The 18,744-nt window shown below is 30.7% G+C and overlaps 1 protein-coding gene across 1 annotated transcript in view; it reads left to right on the forward strand.

Moving 5' to 3' along the window:
• EYS (EGF-like photoreceptor maintenance factor) overlaps positions 1-18,744 on the forward strand; it is a 137,791-nt gene that overhangs the window by 7,934 nt on the left and 111,113 nt on the right. The gene's annotated exons all lie outside the window — the stretch shown is intronic.

Consider the following 18,744-nt stretch of genomic DNA (forward strand, 5'->3'; position numbering starts at 1 on the left):
ATATCTTAGCAATATTCTGTTTTACATGCCATGAGCATAAAATGGTGTTGTCATGTGCAAACTAGAATGATCCATCCTATTAGAAGATCTAGTAACTATAATGCTTTGGAAATTATTTTGGGAGCTATTGTATAATTCTGTGACATAAAGCCTTAGCCAAAAATATATAGGAAGCATCACATTTTAAAAGCAAGTACGTATGTATGTATGTATGTATGTATGTATGTATCCATCCATCTATCATCATCTACTTATCTATTTATCTACCTATCTGTCTATATCAATCAATTTATCCATTTATCTATTCAGTTATCTTATACATATTTTCCAATTAGTTTCAAAACCTTCAAGAACTAATACATGTATAATCATTTGCCCATTGTGATGATCTGTGCATATAAATATATATTATATGATATGAGACAGAATTCATAAATAAATTGAGATTATAATGTTTCAAATGATCATATTTAAAGTCCAGAAACTATATTTCCAATGCTTTATCAAACAGTGATTATTACATAACTAGTCTTTATGTCAAGTTTTCTTTGCTTTTGAATTTCACTTCAAACTGAGAATTTTGGAACTAATTTTTTAAGGAAGTTATAGCTGTCATGCTAAAACAGTTTAATAGATCTTCTACAAATTGAAATAAAGACTGCAAAGAAATAAGATATAGAGTACACCAATCCTATTTGAAAACTAGTAGGTCTTTAGAAAGAAATATGTTCCTGATTTTTAGTATACCTCAAACACTGTGAAGGAGTATGAATAAGAATAATTCGCCATGAGATCAAACTACAATCTCAGACATTATAAAAGTAAGATTAAGAATTAAAAGTCTAGTCTAAAACTATAAAAATGTATTCTTTATCATAATTCCAAATTTGAAAATGTTATTTATGTATCCATATAAAGTAATTTACTCTAATTTTATAACTTCATAAGGTTTATTGCAAAAAGCTTTTTAATGTATTTTTCTTGAGCAGTTCAAAGAACCATTAACATTCTCATTCTACTTATGGTCAGTTCTTGACTTATTTTCAAAACTTTTCAAGTCCAAGTTTGATATAAGAATAAATAATTGTTAGAAAATAACTCTTCAGTCTTCATTTAGGACTAACTTACAGCTACAAAAAGTAATTTTAATTTTAAGATTCAAGAAGTTGTATTTGCAAGACATGCTGAGATCTCTGTATTCAAAATGAATGATTTAGAGACCTCAGCGTGGCATTGGAGGAATGATTATTTTTCAAGATGTGATAAACTCAGGTATTGCTCGGACAGGTAACAAGAGGTTCAACCTGAGTAGTAAAGAATACTGTAAATATTCCATTAGCAGTTTAAATCAGAAGGTAGGCAAAGTATTTTTCAATCTAAAGTTGATTTACCCATTTTCAAAACCTCTACCAGTAGGTAGAATTTACAGAGAATAGTATTTTTTCCATAGAAAGAAATGCTAGCAGGAGATAAATCAGCTATAACTTTTTGTTTTGTTTTGTTTTTAATAATTGAACTTTAATCTTATTTTTAAACTCAATTATGATAGAGGTTAGAAAATTTATCTTGATTAATTCAACTCTATCTCTAACCTCTAGCCATTTAGAGAATTGAACTAGTCCTTGTTCTCAAAAATGTAATTTGTTAAATATTATGACTAGTTAATTATATTACATAAGCCAATAGTCATACTGTACATACAATCAATTCTAAGGCTTAGTATTTATAAAATTCAGAATTAAAATTGTAGGTAATAGTTACACAAGTTAATCTAATACATTCAATGATGTGCATAATTATTTTTAAACTTCGACTAGAAAGGAATTTACGTACTTTACTCTGAATTGTTTTTATTTTTACATTATCAAACCTCATTTTCAGGTATTCTTCTTGATTCTCTGGTCTCTGTGATCATGAGCAGCACTGGTAGAGACTTGTTGTTCTAAGCACAGCATGATCCACAGTGAGATGATACTAAAAGGCAAGGGTTCTGTATCCAATTATTAACATGAATGATTTCTTTTGCTACTCTACTCAATCCTGATGAAAAACCGAAGCTTCCTTTGTGACTTCTTATTAGTCTGTCTTTCATTGTGATAAATCCTCCTTTGACAGATTGGTAAAATCATGCATCCAAGTGTTCCCCATCTCACTATAAATTGTCTCAAGATAATTTTTGTGTCTACTAAGTATCTATTATATATTATTTATTTAATAAATGGCAATTTTAGTAATTATGATATTAATTACTATCAATGGCAATTTTAGTAATTATGATATTAATTACTATCAATGGCAATTTTAGTAATTATGATATTAATTACCATGATATTTATTAATTACAGGATAACCATGAACATTTATTTTTTGTGTGTTGGTGAATGAGAGCACAATTAAATACAAATGAAAGGGCTTGATTGCTCGATAAAGCATACAATTTAGCTAAAGTTATAAAACATGTTGTACCAATTTGAATGCCCTTTTATTATTATTCAATAAGTAGAATATTTATTAACTCCTATTTATTATGTGCTTCTCTTTTTGTCAGAAAACAAGTCCATGAAATAGTTCATCTTATCCTACTTTATCTTTGAGGAAATGGTAGAAATAGAATTATAACTTGGATTATTTTACTCCAACAATATATCTTAAAACAATATGTAATAATGCTTCTCTGGTTTATTCAGTGAAAATTTATTTAAATATTTAACAATGAGGCAGTGTCAGCGTATATTAGTTAGACCCATAGTATGCTGTAGACCTTGAGAACTAGTAGAACTTACTCACACTGCCATTTTTAAGTTGCCTGTCTCTATCAATTTGTAAAAAATAACAGAAAGGTCCTTGATAGAAGTAATTGGTGATGTAGGTATATTGCAAATACTTCTTTCAGTCTCTGTCTTGTCTTTCCATCTTTCAATCAATGTATTGTTATGAGCAGATGTTTTATATATAGATAAAATCCAGTTTATCATTTTTCTTTTTATGTTTAGTGGCTATTGTGTTTCTTTAGAAAATATTTGCATATCCCAAAATTATAAAGATATTCTATGTATTCTTCTAGAAGATTTTAAGTTTTAGCCCCTCTGTTTATGTTGAGGATCCATTCAAAGTTAATTTTTGTAATTCATATAAGGTAGGATCAAGGTTCATTTTTCTTTTTCATATATAAAGGTCCAGTTGTTCAGCCTCATTGTGGAAAAGTGTTTACTCATAAATTTGTTTGACATCTTTGGCAAAATTAATTAAATATATGTGTGCTTATCTTTTACTATACTCTCTATTCTATTTCATTGATCTATTTGTATTTCCTTCAGCCAATAACACCTTCTCTTGCTTAGTATAGATTTACTTTAAATCTTGAGGTCATGTAGTATGAGTCCTTCAACTTCTTTGTTCTTTATCAAGATTTTTTTTACTGTTCTAGATCCTTTGCATATCCACATAAATCTTAGAATCAACTTTTGAATTTATATAAAAATTACTGCTAATATTTTAGTTTAGAATCTATTATTCAGCTCTTGAAGGATAACATCTTAGTAGTATTCAGTTTCTATTCTGTGAACATGATATATGGCTCCAATTATTTAAAAGTTTTCTGATCTTTCTTAGCAGTATACTATAGTTTTCAGAGAAGGGAAATAAACATATTTTGTTAAATTTATTTGTAAATATTTTATTTTTTGGTAATAAGTATAGTTGTTTTTACATTGTTTTCTATTACCTTGTACTTTAAGTCCTTGCTAAATGTATTTATTGGTTCTAATTTCCCCCCAAATTTTTTAGGATTTTCTATCTAAATAATTTTATTGTCTGTAAATAAAGTTTATTTTTTTATATATTTTTTTCAAATATTATACCTATGGTTTTATTTGATTGTCTTATTGCACTGGCTAGGCCCTCCATACAATATCAATAATAAAGACATATTCTTCCCTTTTTCTTAAGATTAAAAGGAAAATATTCAGTATTTCATCATTAAGTATAATATTAACTATAGGTTTTATATAGATGTTCTTTATCAAGTGAAGAGTCTCTTTCTATTCGTAATTCATTGAGAATATTATCAGGATCACATTATAAATTTTGTAAAATGTTTTTACTGCACCTAATAAGATGATCTTATGATGTCTCCTTTTCAGTTAATTCATGAATTACAGATTTTCATATCACACCCCAACCTTGCATTTTAGGAGAGAAATCTCAATAAGGTATGATAAGTTATTTTTATATGCTCTGAATTTAGTTGGAAATATTTTGTTGAGAAGTTTTCAGTTATATTCATGTTGGATATTGAGTTATAGTTTTCTAGAAATATATTTTTAGGTTGAGATATAAGAGTTAACTTGGAATCTACTTTTTAAAAGAGATTGTATGAATATGCTATTATTTTCTTACATAAATGTTTTATGTCACTCACTAGTGAAAGTGCTTGGCCTGTAATATATTTATAGCAATGTTTTTGATAAAATTATTTTAGCAGATACAGACATTTATATTTTTCTAATTCTCTTTAGATTTCAGAATTTGTTCTATTCAAGGAAGTTGTTCATTGCATATTAGTTGAATTTTTGGAATAATGTTTGTAATATTACTTCATTTTTTTTTTACTATCTATAGGGTTATAAGCAATGTCTCTTCTTTCATTTATGATATTGATACCTTGTGTTTTCTCTCTTTTTTTCTTTTATCAATCTTGTTAGAATTTTCTCCATACTGTTGATCTTTTCAATATTCTAAATTTTGGCTTGGCAAATTTATTCTAATGATTTCTATTTTATTCATCTCATTATTATTTTCTCTTTCTACTTATTTTGATTTAATTTACTCATATTTTCTTATTTTCATATAAAGACAATTAAATGACTTGTTAATACTGTCTTCTGGCCTTCATCGTTTCTCAAAACAGTCAGTTAAATTTGTGTATTATTTCTTTGGCATGTATTTTTTTCTCAAGCCACTTAAATATTATATTTTAAATATTGACTATCCTCTGCCTAGCAGTGATTTTCTCTGTATTTGTCTTATCTAGAGATTGACAAGCTTCTAAGATTTGTAAGGTGACATTATCACCATGTTTTGGAAATTTTAGACCATTATTTTAAATTATTTTTTACTGCCCAAATTTCTCTCCTTTCTTTCTACAATTACATATATGATATACTTTATAATTTTCCTATTTATCATTCCGGCTTTGTTCATTTTAGTTTGATCTTTTTCTTTCTATTCTTCACATTAATTCCTCTTGTCTTTTTTTTTTTCTTTTAATTTATTCAATGCTTTCTAATTCTGTCTGGTTTGTTCACTCTTCAAGGACTTTGTGTAGTTATTGTTTGTGCGTGTTTTATACAGGATTTTATGTTTTCTGTGGGGCAGTTCATCTGAAAAAATAGTATTTCACCAGTAACACAATCAGAAATGTCAATATTTCTCTCACATGCTCGGTCTTGTTTTTTTGTCTGTTCTTGTTTTGTTATTTTTTAATCTCCAAGATTTTTCTCTGTTTGTGTTGAGACGGGTAACTTTGCAGTGACCTTAAACAGGGGACTTTAGGTAGATACATGTCTTTTTAAGCATCAAGTATGTATAATTAGCATAAAGATTAATTTCTGGCAAAGAGATCATAACTTCACTTTACATACTATGGCAATTATTTTAAAATGAAACAACTATAAATAAGGCAGCTTCAGTATGTGGATCACTGTCAAAAAGTTGAACTTTTGGGGGAAAAAAATTAAGTAGCAATGATAAATATGTCTTGCCTAAATTATTTTACCTAATATAATCAACTTAATTTTCTAAATATACCTTTGTAAACAGTACTTTTATTCTCAAAAGACTCTTAAGTTCTTTCTCTTTGGTTATGTTACATAATAGAATGATAGACTTGAGAGGCTTAGTTTTATTATTAGACTCTATAAAAATTATAGACAAATTTTTGTCATCTAATCTTCAGTTACTTCATCTAAAATATGAAGGAAATGTAGCACATCTTCCCTGCTTTCCGTATAGAATGAATAAGAAACATAGCATGGGCGTGGCTAGTATAGCATTGCCATTAGAGTTAAGCAAACATGTTCCAAGACTAGCTCTACAACTCGCTGGTTCTCTGACTTTTTAAATATTATTTAAGCTCTCTAAAATTTAATTTCCTGATCTGTAAAATTGTGATAATTATTAATACTATTCATGGATTTTCATGAGGATTAAATGAAATAACATTTTAAGTACTTAGTAAGATGACAGACACATAGTAAATGTTCAATTATTTTAGCTATTTTTACTTTTGCTCTTGTTTGACACAACAACCCTTCATTCAGTGTTTATTTCTTCTATTTAACTAATATAGTCAAGACCAGTCTCCTTCTTTTTCTAGCATTCAAGTATTTATAGAATTGTCTTATACTTACTTTTATAAATAAACACTTTTCAATGTTTCTCTAAACCAGTCATCTACTCTAATCAAATAATTCTAGTGATTGTTATGAACAGGTTGTACATTCACATTTTCTCTGTTGTTGCTCATGTTTGCCTTCTCTAGAATGAAGTCTCCCATACTTTCCCTTTTCAAAAATTCACTTTCCTTACTCCTCCTATTGATTTATAGATTACTTGACAACAAGGCCCATGATTTAGTCAAATTTATAACCACATCTTGTAGCAAATATAAGATATTGAAGAAATATTTCATAATCCAGAAAATAAGAGATAGCGAGTTGTTCTTAATCTTAAAGAAGTTTCAAAGTATTACGATACTCTTCTGACAGATGTACTCTAGAATAGTTATGAATCAATCTTTTTCTTACCCAATCTGGAGTCACATGATTATATTCGAGTATTGTATACTCTTGTTGCCATATATAGAAAGAACAGGATCACAGCTTTAGTTTTGTGTTTTATTAGGACACTGGAAGGAATATTGAAAGAAAAACATTATCTCTTAAAATGAAAGATATGGTCTTGGTACAAATGGCCATGTGGATAATATAAATACTTGCTACCTTTGACTGAGATGGTGTTGAATTTTTATATCAGCTATGGAAATTGAATGATTGCTTTGTTTTTAAAGTGAAAAATGCGTAATAGCTACTTTTATTTTTGTAATATTGAATGCATGGATGCTTCCCCTTGTAGAATTTTGAATTGATTTTCATTAGTGACAGATGTTCTATACACTGCAATAATACTGCCTATACAATTGTGATAATTTTTTACTTCCAATTCATCAGTTTTGATGACTTAAAAATCACTTGATAGCTGCCTGAAAATGACTGATGTGTTTCCTATATTAAGTAATCTCTGCTGGTATAGGATGCCTTTAATGAGTCCTTGAAATCTGTAGAAGTTTGCATGTTTTCAGTCTTTGTTCAAGTAAACAGGTGTGACAATTTATAAAATGAATTTCATGCAGAAATTCTCTAATTACTGCTTCTTAGAACTTTGAAATATTTTTTTATGGGTAAAAGCCATAAACTTATTTTTTAGATACAGGGACATTTTGAACATATGTCTTCAACTTTTATTTAATGAAAAAAATTGCAAATGAAAATCTAGAAAGTTGAAGTTACCAAATGTCTTATCTTTATCTTATACCTAACTTTGTTATTCTATTTTTGTCTTTGATAATCAATGATATTACAGTTCCAGATGCTGGCTATAAAATCCCAATGCAAGCATTACTAAAGTACCATTATATACATCCCTTTCAATAGATATAATCATACTTGATTTCTTTCATATGCTGATTGATTATAGTTATCAAAAATTCCATTTTTTTACAACCTACTTAATTACCGTCAGGCTTACCTTAACAACTCTATCAACTTCATGTTGTATATGTTCTGCAGTAGTTTTAGAAATTGCTTGAGGTAGATGAGCATTTTCTAATTCAATGCAAATATTTGCAAATGATTAATACATGTTAATACCAAATTTTGCCACAATTTAGTGGAATTCTTCATCAAGATAAAGAGTAATTTTAAAAATAATATGAGACAATAAATCAAGTTGTACATTTTAATGACATGTCAATTAAGTAAATTTGGAAAGTACAGCTGACCCTTGAGCAATGCAGGGGTTTGGTTGCCAACCCCTGCACAGTAAAAACAAATTATAAATTTGACTACCCCAAAATTTAACTATTAAAAGCCTCCTGTTCACTGGTAGCTCCACGAGTAACATAAATAGTTTATTAACATATTTTGTATGTTATATGTATTATGTACTGTATTCTTATAAAAAGTATGCTAGAGAAAAGAAAATGTTATTAAGACAATCATAAAGAAGAGAAAATACATTTACAGTACTGTATGTATTTATTGGGAAAAAATTTGCATATAAGTAAATGGACCCACACAGTTCAAACCTGTGTAACTCAAAGTTTAACTGTAATTTAGTTTGCATTCTGATGGTGTCTGTTTGTCTATCCACCTATGGAAGATCGACATTGGTAGCTATATTTGATATGCTCCTTATACTTCAATTGAGCTCTTTTAGGAGCACCTTTCATGGAGTTTGTTTTGTTTTCAAAAGAATGCAAATAGCATGCATTATGGCAGATGAGCCTTCCACATTGTGATTAAAGACTGAGGCTTCACATCACGTACGTGGTTGCAAGGAACCAAATCTTCTCTAATCTCATCATTCTTGCTTCTTAGAAAGTAACTGCTCCTACAAGATGGCAATCCTAATATCTTTCCCTTGAAAAAAGTGAAAGATAAATAGGCATTATATTTATAAAAATATACTATATTTACTATATAGTAATATAAATAGGCATTTATATATAAATTACTATGAATAGGCTATAAATAGGCATTATACTTGCATAAATAGGCATTACTATAAATAGGCATTATATTTGTATAATGAATAATTTCATTTGCTATGGTGAGAACTGCAGAGTAAACATCGCTTTTAGCTTACTGAATTCATATAATTATATGATATTCCATATCATTATAAGTGATATTCCATATCACTTATTATTATCTGAGTTTAGAACACAACACTTGAATGAATTGAATTACTTCATGAAGATATAACATCTGGGAGATGTGGAGGTACTAACATTTATAAAATGAGGTAAACTTTTGATAAGATATAGCAACATATGTCATTTATTTTAACACACCAATAAAATTTGGATGAAATCTGAGATGTTAATTTCAAATTTTTGCCTTATCTTTTCAGTATTTGCTCATAGGAAATAGTCTACATATTATCAATTAAATGTAAAATTATTCAAGTGAATATTTTTTACCCCTTACAGAATTTTGATAGTATAGCATTATATATAAATTTAGTCATATAATCTTGAGTTGTCAGAGTTTATTTCAGAATTTTGAAACATTTTTAATGAATAAACTTATCGCTTCACCAGACATATGTAAAGAAGACCAATGGCAGAAAGATTGAAAATGACTAGAAATGACTAACTGAAAGGAAGTAGCTTTTTAATCTAACTTGGTATAGTTTGTTTTTGTGCCCAAAACTCAAGAAATCCTAACTATATTTGTCTAATGTTTTGAAGTTTGTACAATGTTTTCCTACGCAAATGGCATCTGATGCTTACAACTACCCTATTAGAAAAGAAATACAATAATCATTAAGTATTCAATATATATCAGATGGTTAGATACACAATCCTGATTGAGATGTGGTTACTTCTTCCAATATAGACATTGTACCCTCTCAGCAATATTTCTTTTGAATATTGATAATACACTTTAGTCTGAAAAAAAAGTCTGACTTTTATCAATTGCTTAAATTTCATGGTTTTCTAGTCCGTAATCAGAAGTATATTTTCTTCTCTATGCTTTGATCTATGTTCTTTCCATCTTCATACAAAACACAAGTCTTTTTGTTTTTATATTCTCAAAAGCCCCTCCTTTTAAAAAAAAAAAAAGTTTCTTCCTCTACGTAAACCTTTTTAGCATTTTTAATTCTTATCCTTTTACTTTTATAACTACCACACAGAGCTTTTACTGGTTCTGTTGCTGTGTAACAAACTAACCCTAAACTTAGTGACTAAAACCAATGACAAAATTTACTTTCGTTCATGAATCAGCAATTTGATTTTGTCTTTGGCCTGATAATTCATTGACTAGGTGCAGAATTATCTGGAGATCGCTTACAATCTTCAACTAGAATTTCACAGATCTAGTAATGATTCTGTCTTGTAGTTGAGATGTTAGTCGGTGTTATTAAATAGAACACTTACATATACCCTCTCTGAATGACATTGGCTTTCACAACATGGTACCGGGATTCCTCTATGAGCCTCCAGATAGGAGAGTGGGCTGTATCATCATCACATGTAACCTAGCTTCAAAAGTGACATAAAATAATTCTACATTCTATTTGTGGAGGATGTTATAAAAGCCTATGCAAATTGCTTGGGAGAGGAATGTGCTGGAAGATCATGTTTAATTGGAAATATTGCTGCAGCTATTTTTGATAATCTAACAGAATACTTCCTTTATGTCTTTCATACTGTGAAACCTAGTTGATTCTCAGGCTTCCTGTTTAACAACACGCTATAGCAAAAGCTACTCGTTCTACTATATAGCATGTACCATGAGTTCATTATTGCTTTCTCTTAGCTAACAATTGCATTTACCAAACTATTGCTTTAGCTATATGTTTCAAAATCTCCTTCTAAGAGTTTCATGCCACCTTGTATCAGATTTGCTATTGCTTTTAGCATTGTCATTTACTCTCTACTTGGTTCCTCATCATTAATTGATGCAACTAACATCTGGTTTATAATTCTGCTGCAAATCTTATCATTTCTATTTTAAAATCTTACTTCAAATTCTTTGACTTCCTTAACTCCAAGGAATATCACAATCATTTCACTGTAATAACTCATATACACAAAGATGGCAAGAACCTCATCATCACCCTGAAATATTGTTATCCTTTTAATTCTCTTTCTGAATCATTCTATATGTGCAGTAGTAGAGAAAAAGAAACAAAAACAGCATTATTATGAAGTGCGAGTTAGATCTTGCATATAAAATGCAAACATTGTTCCAAGCATCGAGAAGTCATTAGATTATTGTTATTTTCCTCCTGCAAAATCTTTCCTTCTTCCACAACTAATCAAAAAACAGGTGTCATTCTTACATCATGCCCTATGATGCATATAGTTATGTTTGCATTATTCAGATCATGTGTTTTCTCTGTTCCTTTTCAAGGTTACTGACCACTGGTGGAAGAATACCAACATTTTGTACAGCTTTATAAATACATCTGTAGTCCTCAAACTCAACAGTACTTTCAATACTGATCTGCCTTCTCTTTTTGATGCGTAAACAGGAACATATCTGATTGTTTACTGTTACTTTTCAGATTTTTGTCGTTGTTCTTCAAACTCTTTCCTAAAGCTTCATTAATCCCATCTCCATGCAGCAGATTATTATTTTTTTAAAATCTTCTGCACAGAAAGTATATATCCAGTATGATATCTATCAACTTTTATCTATTATTGTTTGATTTTAACCACATAATCCCTCATCTCCTTTTCTTTAGGTTTATTTACTTTTCTGTGTCTATTTATGACAATAACATTGTGACCTGAATTCTTCTGCTTACTATAGTCTAATATAATATGTGCGTTTAGACCAATTGGATTTATTATTTGATATGTGTTTTAATTTCATTTGATCATAGCCAAAAGCCAAGAATCATTATGTGTTTTAATTTTTAAGAGAATTGTACTTAATTCAGTTATCTTGCTTGATGGGATAGACTACTTATGAGGAAGAATTATTTTATTTGATAAGTTCTTGCGATTGCTTACCAAAACATGACTTAGGGCCCATAGGAGTTTGTACCTAAGGAAACTTATTTTAATTTTTAGGCATTCAAGAGTAGAAATACCAGATAAAAACAGATTACTGAGAAAGTTAAAGCATAGGAGAGACACAATATTATGAACAACAACATTTATAAGAGCGAATTTTGGCATTGAATAAGAAAAAATAATAAATTTTAAGTGAAAAAATGACTAAATAAATTAATAAATTAATGAAATTGAGTGATCGTTCTCTAGGGCAGTAAAGTCTGTCAGTGTTTGACTTCCCCTTTTGTGAGCTACAAATCTTCTATCAGTTTTGCCTGTAACCGAAATCACATTTTTATACAAATAATTAATATTTCCATTTATGTGCTACATAATTGAGTACTATACTCTAGTGAATTTCAAATAATTTGTGAACGAATCATAATCAATTACATGTTCTTTAAAATATTCAATGCATATATTCAAAAGCTTATTAAAATTTGTAAGCATGTGTACTGAATAGTTTTAAGTCAAAATACGCTGTACAAATATTCCCATAAGAATAGATTTCTGAAATTTTAATGACAGCACTCTTTCATCTTAGATAAAGAAATTATAATTTATTAAATATTTATAAAATATATTTCTATGACCACTATTGCACATTATCTTTCAAGAGAAAATGTGGATCTTCCAAACATATCTATGTTCTTCCAGGGTGATTATGTCTACTGGACCTAGATGATGTTCAAACTTAGAAAAAAAATTAAACTGTATTTCATCTCCATATCAGTACGTTAAAGATTGTCCAACTCTGGGATTTCGTTTTTAAGAAATAATTAAGCAAAGGTATATTTCAATATGTCTCTAATTACCTTCCAAGTACATGAAAATTGGCAATATAATGTTAGGTTGTATACAAAGAATGTACTATTTGTTCAGTAATTAAAAAATGAGAAGACAAGATATATGGTGAATAAATGCAATCTATATTTAAACTTCATATAGAAAGATTAACAGCATAAAATATAGCATAATCTGACCAGATTTTTTCTATCATTTAGGTTGTATATTTAGTTTCTGATTGTTTCATTTAGAGGTAAAATAATAAAAAGAAGTGAAATATAGTTTAAAGTAGATATTCTAAATTGCTTTAGTGACATGGCACTACTGCTCTTTTGAGGTTAAAAATATCTGATTCAAAGTAGAAGGAAAAAATCTGTCAACTTCTATTTTCCATAGGATTTTATTTTGTAGTCAGGAATATATTTCTTTCTAATTGCTCTGGCTTCAGTGAAATTATTACCATATCTTGACTTTTTGCAATTTGGAGTGAATGTTCTTTCTGAATCATAATAGACTTCAACATAAATTACAATGATATCAAAGCAGGGGGTAGTGAAGAGATGGTTGTGATATGCTAAACAAGTTGTCTAAGACCAGAAAACCACTAATTTCCCCCTTCTCTCAATTCGATTTACAACTCTATTTCTATCATCAATCTACATTCATCTTTATTTCATTTTTAATTCCTGCAGACTTTTTATGCCATAATTTTTATATCTTCACCTTTACTTTCAGAACAGTATACTATATCCATATCCATCTTCCTACATGAATTTAGCATCTTGGTAACAATTTTCTTTCTTGACAGCACACTTAATAACTTTTACATTCATGTGGATAATACTTCAAATACTAGAGTTTTGTAATTCACTCTCTTTGATTATGCTAATATATAATATCAGTCTTTATATTAACTCAGTTGTTTACAAATTCCAAATTATTTTTGTGTTTCTGGACTGCTAACATAATGTTAACTATATATTGACATCTAATTAAATGAATACAGTTTTCTCTGAAATTTTTTATTGGACTTTAACAAATAATTAAAAAATTATACTGGAAAAGGAAAGGTGGTTAATATAAAATACTCAGAAAATAGGAAACTATAAAGGAGACCAGTATTAACAGATTTTGGAACACATAAACCAATAATTAAATCAGAGAGATATAGCCCCAAACAGAAATTTACAGCAGCAACAAAGTCTAAAAGAGATGTTATTACATAAAATAATTTAACTGAACATAAAAAAGGAATGAAACATCATGGAGAAAGGAAGGATAGTTTAATAAATGATTTTGGCAGATTTATTTGGTTTTTGAAAAAGAATAGGTACATATGTCATCATGAGCCAAAAATAAATAACAGTTCTGTTAGAGAATTAACTAGAAAATATAATCAATGGAAACTAGTAAAAGGTAGACCAGATGATTTTTCAGATAAATTTTAAATTGATAAAAATTACAAAGTTAAATATATCTTTATAAAAGTTAAATACATCTTTATAAAGGCAAAAAAAAAAAAGTGATGGAAGGAAGAATGTTTGCTACAAATATGACAAGATGGAAATATTTACCCTGCCTTATTCAAATTTGTGAGGCAATCATTAGAACTATGATTTAAAGAGCTCTTTCTCTGTGTCTGGCCATGTATTAAATACCAGTATTTCAAAAACAAACATGGGAAAATGGATAACTCATGGAGTAATCAAATAATTGCAAAATAAAATCTGTGCAATAATCTTATATCTATTGTATGTTATTAAAAGTTATAATAATACTGTGAAGATTGATAAAACTGGTATTTTTATACATTATTGGTGGCCACATCAAATAGAAAACTATTTTGTAAAACAACTGGAATCACAATTTTTTGTATATATTTTTATTTTTTAATTACAGTTGGCATATGATATTATATTAGTTTTAGGTATACAACATAGTGATTAGACATTTAAATAACTTATAAGTGATCACTCCAATAATTCTAGTACCCATCTGACACCATACATAGTTATTACACTATTATTTACTATTTTCCTTATGCTGTACTTTATATTCCCATGACTATTTTGTAACTATCAATTTGTACTTCTTGATCCCTTCCCCTTTTCCAACCACCCGCCAACCCCGCTCCCATCTGGAAACCATCAAAATGTTCTTCGTATCTGAGGATACAAAGCTGAGTTTGTTTCTGGTTTGTTTGTTCATTTACTTTGTTCTTTAGATTACAAATATAAATGAAATCCTTGTATTTGTCCTTCTCTGTCTGACTTACTCTACTCAGCATAACACTGTAGGTACATCCATGTTGCAGATGGCAAGATTTCACTCTTTTTATGGCTGAATAATATTTCATTCTATATATGTACCACCTCTTCTTTATCCATTCATCCATTGTTAGACACTCAGGTTGCCTCCATATCTTGACTATTGTAAATAATGCTGCAATGAACGTATGAATTCACATGTTCCTTCAAAGTAATGCTTTTGGGTTTTTTTGGATAAATACCCAAAAGTGGGATTACTAAGTCCTTCTTTGTCTCTTGTTATAGACTTTGTTTTAAAGTCTATTTTTTTTCCGATATAAGTATTGCTACACCAGCTTTTTTGTTTGTTTCCATTTTTGTGAAATGTCTTTTTCCATCTCTTTCAGTCTGTGTGCCTTTCGATCTGGAGTTGTAGGCAGTATATGTAAAGGTCTTGTTTTCATATATATTCAGCTACCCTATCTTCTGATTGAAGCATTCAATCCATTTATGTTTAAAATAATTAATGATAGGTATGTAGTTATTGCCATTTTATTATTCATAGTTTTTAACTTTTTCTCTTCTTAAAAATATCCCTCTAACATTTCTTATAATACTGGTTTGATGTTGATGTACTCCTTTAGCTTTTTCTCGTCTGGGAAGCTCTTTTTCTGCCCTTCAATTCTAAATGATAACTTTGCTGGGTAGATTAATCTTGGTTGCAGGTCCTTGCTTCTTGTCACTTTTAATATTTCTTGCTAATTCCTTTTGGCCTGCAAAGTTTCTGTTGAGAAATCAACAGACAGTCTTAGAGGAGCTCCCTTGTAACTTTTCTCTTGCTGCTTTTAAGATTCTCTCTTTGTCTTTAACCTTTTATATTTTAATTATGATGTGTTGTGGTATGGGCCTCTTTTGCTTCATCTTGGTTGGGACTCTATGTAATTCCTGGGCTAATGTTGATTTCCTTTGCCACGTTTTTTGTCATTATTTCTTGAAATAGGTTTTCAATTCCTTGTTCTCTCTCTTTTTTTTTCCTTTTTGTACCCCAATAATGTGAATGTTGGTAAGCTTGATGTTATCTCACAGGCCCCTTAAACTATCTTCATTTTAGCGGGGGGCGGGCGGGGGGGATTTTTGTTGTTGTTGTTATTGCCGTTTTAATTTGGAGTTTTCTATCACCTTGTCTTCTAAATCAATGATTTGATCCTCTGCTTCATCTAGTCTATTGTTGATTCTCTTTAATGTATTCTTCATTTCAATTATTGTATCCTTCATTTCTGAATGGTTTCTTTTTATGTTTTCTATCTCTTTGTTAAAGTTCTCATTGAGTTTATCTACTTTCCCCTAAGTTCATCTAGCATCCTTATAATCAGTGTTTTGAACTCTGTATCTGATAGATTGCTTGTCTCCATTTTGAACTCTGTGTTTTGAACTCTGTATCTGATAGATTGCTTGTCTCTTTTTCTGGAACTTTGTTCTGTTCTTTTATTTGGGCCATAAGTCTTTGTCTCTCCATTTTGGCTGCATCCCTCTGTTTGTTTCTATCTAATGTGTAGGGCTTCTGTGTTTCTCAGTCTTATGTAGAGTGGCCTTATGTAGTAGGTGTCCTGTTGGACACTGGGTTGCAGTTTTGCCCAGTAACTGAGATGGATGCTTCAGGTGTCCCTTGTATATGTTGTGTATATTCTCTTATTGTAGTTGAGCCTTGGTTGATGTTTGCATGTTAATGGGAAGGATTGACCTTTGGGATGATTGGTTATGAGAACTGACTGTGAATACAGTAGAGGAGCTGTTGTTGTAAAAGGGCTGACTCTATGGATCAGTATTCCCTTTAGCAGGTGCCTGCCCAGTCTTCTTTTCAGTGTTTTATCTTCTTATGTGACCCTAGAGGTGCTCCATCTCATTCCAAATCTGGCCATGCTGTCCCTGAGGCCTCCTGGGAGGGCCCCGCCACAGGCCAAGTTCAGCCACACCCTATGCTCTGCCAGGGGTCACTTAGTAGGATATACCAAGCAATCTGCAGATGACCACTACCCATGCTGAGCTTGAAAGTGCCTCAAGATGTCAAGCCATGAATGGGGCTGGTTGCTGCTAGCGCCAGACTTCGGGCTACTCAGCAAGAGATATGGGGCATATAGAGGCCAGATGCTGATTGTTAGTTTTGTGAAACTTTGACAGATTTTAGGAACATTCACAGCATGAGCCAAGACAGGCCGTTTGTATGGAAAAGTCACTAGAAGTGGCTTGGGCAGGCCCATAAGTTGGGTGGGTGGGGTCTCAGGGAATCAACAGGGCAGGGCAACCAGCGTTAGCCACTTTTATGGAGATTCATATATGGTGGCTGCCTGCATCTGCATCCTGGGTTGGGGGAGGACTCACCAAAGGAAGAGTGGCCTTTGCCAGTACTTCTGTTTGGGAGAAAGCTGCCCTTCCAGCCCTCACTCTGAAGCCAGACAACTTAGTTTTTCTCCATATGTCCCTGGTGCCCTTTGAGCCGCTGCCCCAGTGCCTAGAGTGAGTGAGTTTGTCAACAAATAAGTCTATGCACAGGCCCTCCAAGAGGAATGCCCAGGACTTCCGTAGCTCTCTATCCAACTCAGCCACAATCTCTGCTGATCCTCACATCCAGACTCCTCTTCCAGGTGCTGGAACCCTGGGCTGGGGCCCTTCTTTCCTCTATGAGGACCCCCACCACAGAGATATTTCTACCGATTTTCAGCTGACACACGTGGGTGTGGGACCAGCTTGTTCCTCATCTCTGCCCCACCTCCCAGTTTTGAGGTAGTCTCTTCTGTATATCCTTAGTTGTGGGACTTCTGGTCAGTTAGATTTAAGGTGATTTTCAATAATGGTTGTTCTGTAGTTTAGTTATAATTTTGATGTGGTCATGAGAGGAGATGAACACATCATTTACCTACTCTGGCATCTTGACCAGAAATTCAAATGAATGATATTTTTTAATGCAAAACACTTTGAATACATGTTAAGATTAAATAGATTGTATTAAGGACATGAAGCTTCACCAATTTTAAAATAAATCTAATATATTAATCTCATGTAGATTAAATAATAATAAAAATGTCAGCTATTACTTATTACTTAATGTATATGTGGCATTATGGTAACCATATTTTATGCGTTATTTACATTTAATCCTCAAAACAATACTATACGTTAATTGCCATAATACTTTCCATTACATTTATTAGAGAAAAGGAAGCTCTAAAAGCTTTTATGACTTTAAAAATTTTTCAGAACCTCAACTAGTTAGCGGTAGAGGAAGTTTTTTAATAATATTAGCAGATGTGAGGGCTAAAAAAATTACTTTTCTTTCTACATTCTAAGTTCTTCTAGTTGGGCTAATAATCAAATTAACAGAAGCAGTTGAACAGAAGAAAATCAAAATTTTAATACATGTGCACAGAGAATTCACTTAGGCATGAAAATTCCAAACATAGTGAAGCAACATTCCGTATATAAGAAATTTTGGGGACAAAGGAGAAGATGAGGGGTGGCAAGTGGAGGTGGGAAGGGGTATTAGATTTCAGAAGTGAGAATTGGCTGTTTATTCGTAGTTGAGAAAGTAGGACACATATGGCAGGCAAATTCTTGCTAGGTAACTCAGAAACAATGAGGCACGGGGTATCTAGCTAATAGGCACCAGCCTGATCTCCTCCTGTTTACCAAGAAATCTAACTATGGGAGGTGAGCACACAGTGTAAACATATATATGCCTTAATGTTAAAGTGTCCAGCTGAAACTTATTGGATTTTGTTAACTAATGTCACCATAAAAAAATAATTAATTAATTAAAAATATATATACTTAATTCAAATTAGGCTAAGGTAGCATTCTAAGATTTCC

The sequence above is a fragment of the Pteropus medius genome, unplaced genomic scaffold, assembly GCF_902729225.1.
Source record: "Pteropus medius unplaced genomic scaffold, Ma_sr-lr_union100, whole genome shotgun sequence".
NCBI lineage: Eukaryota > Metazoa > Chordata > Mammalia > Chiroptera > Pteropodidae > Pteropus > Pteropus medius.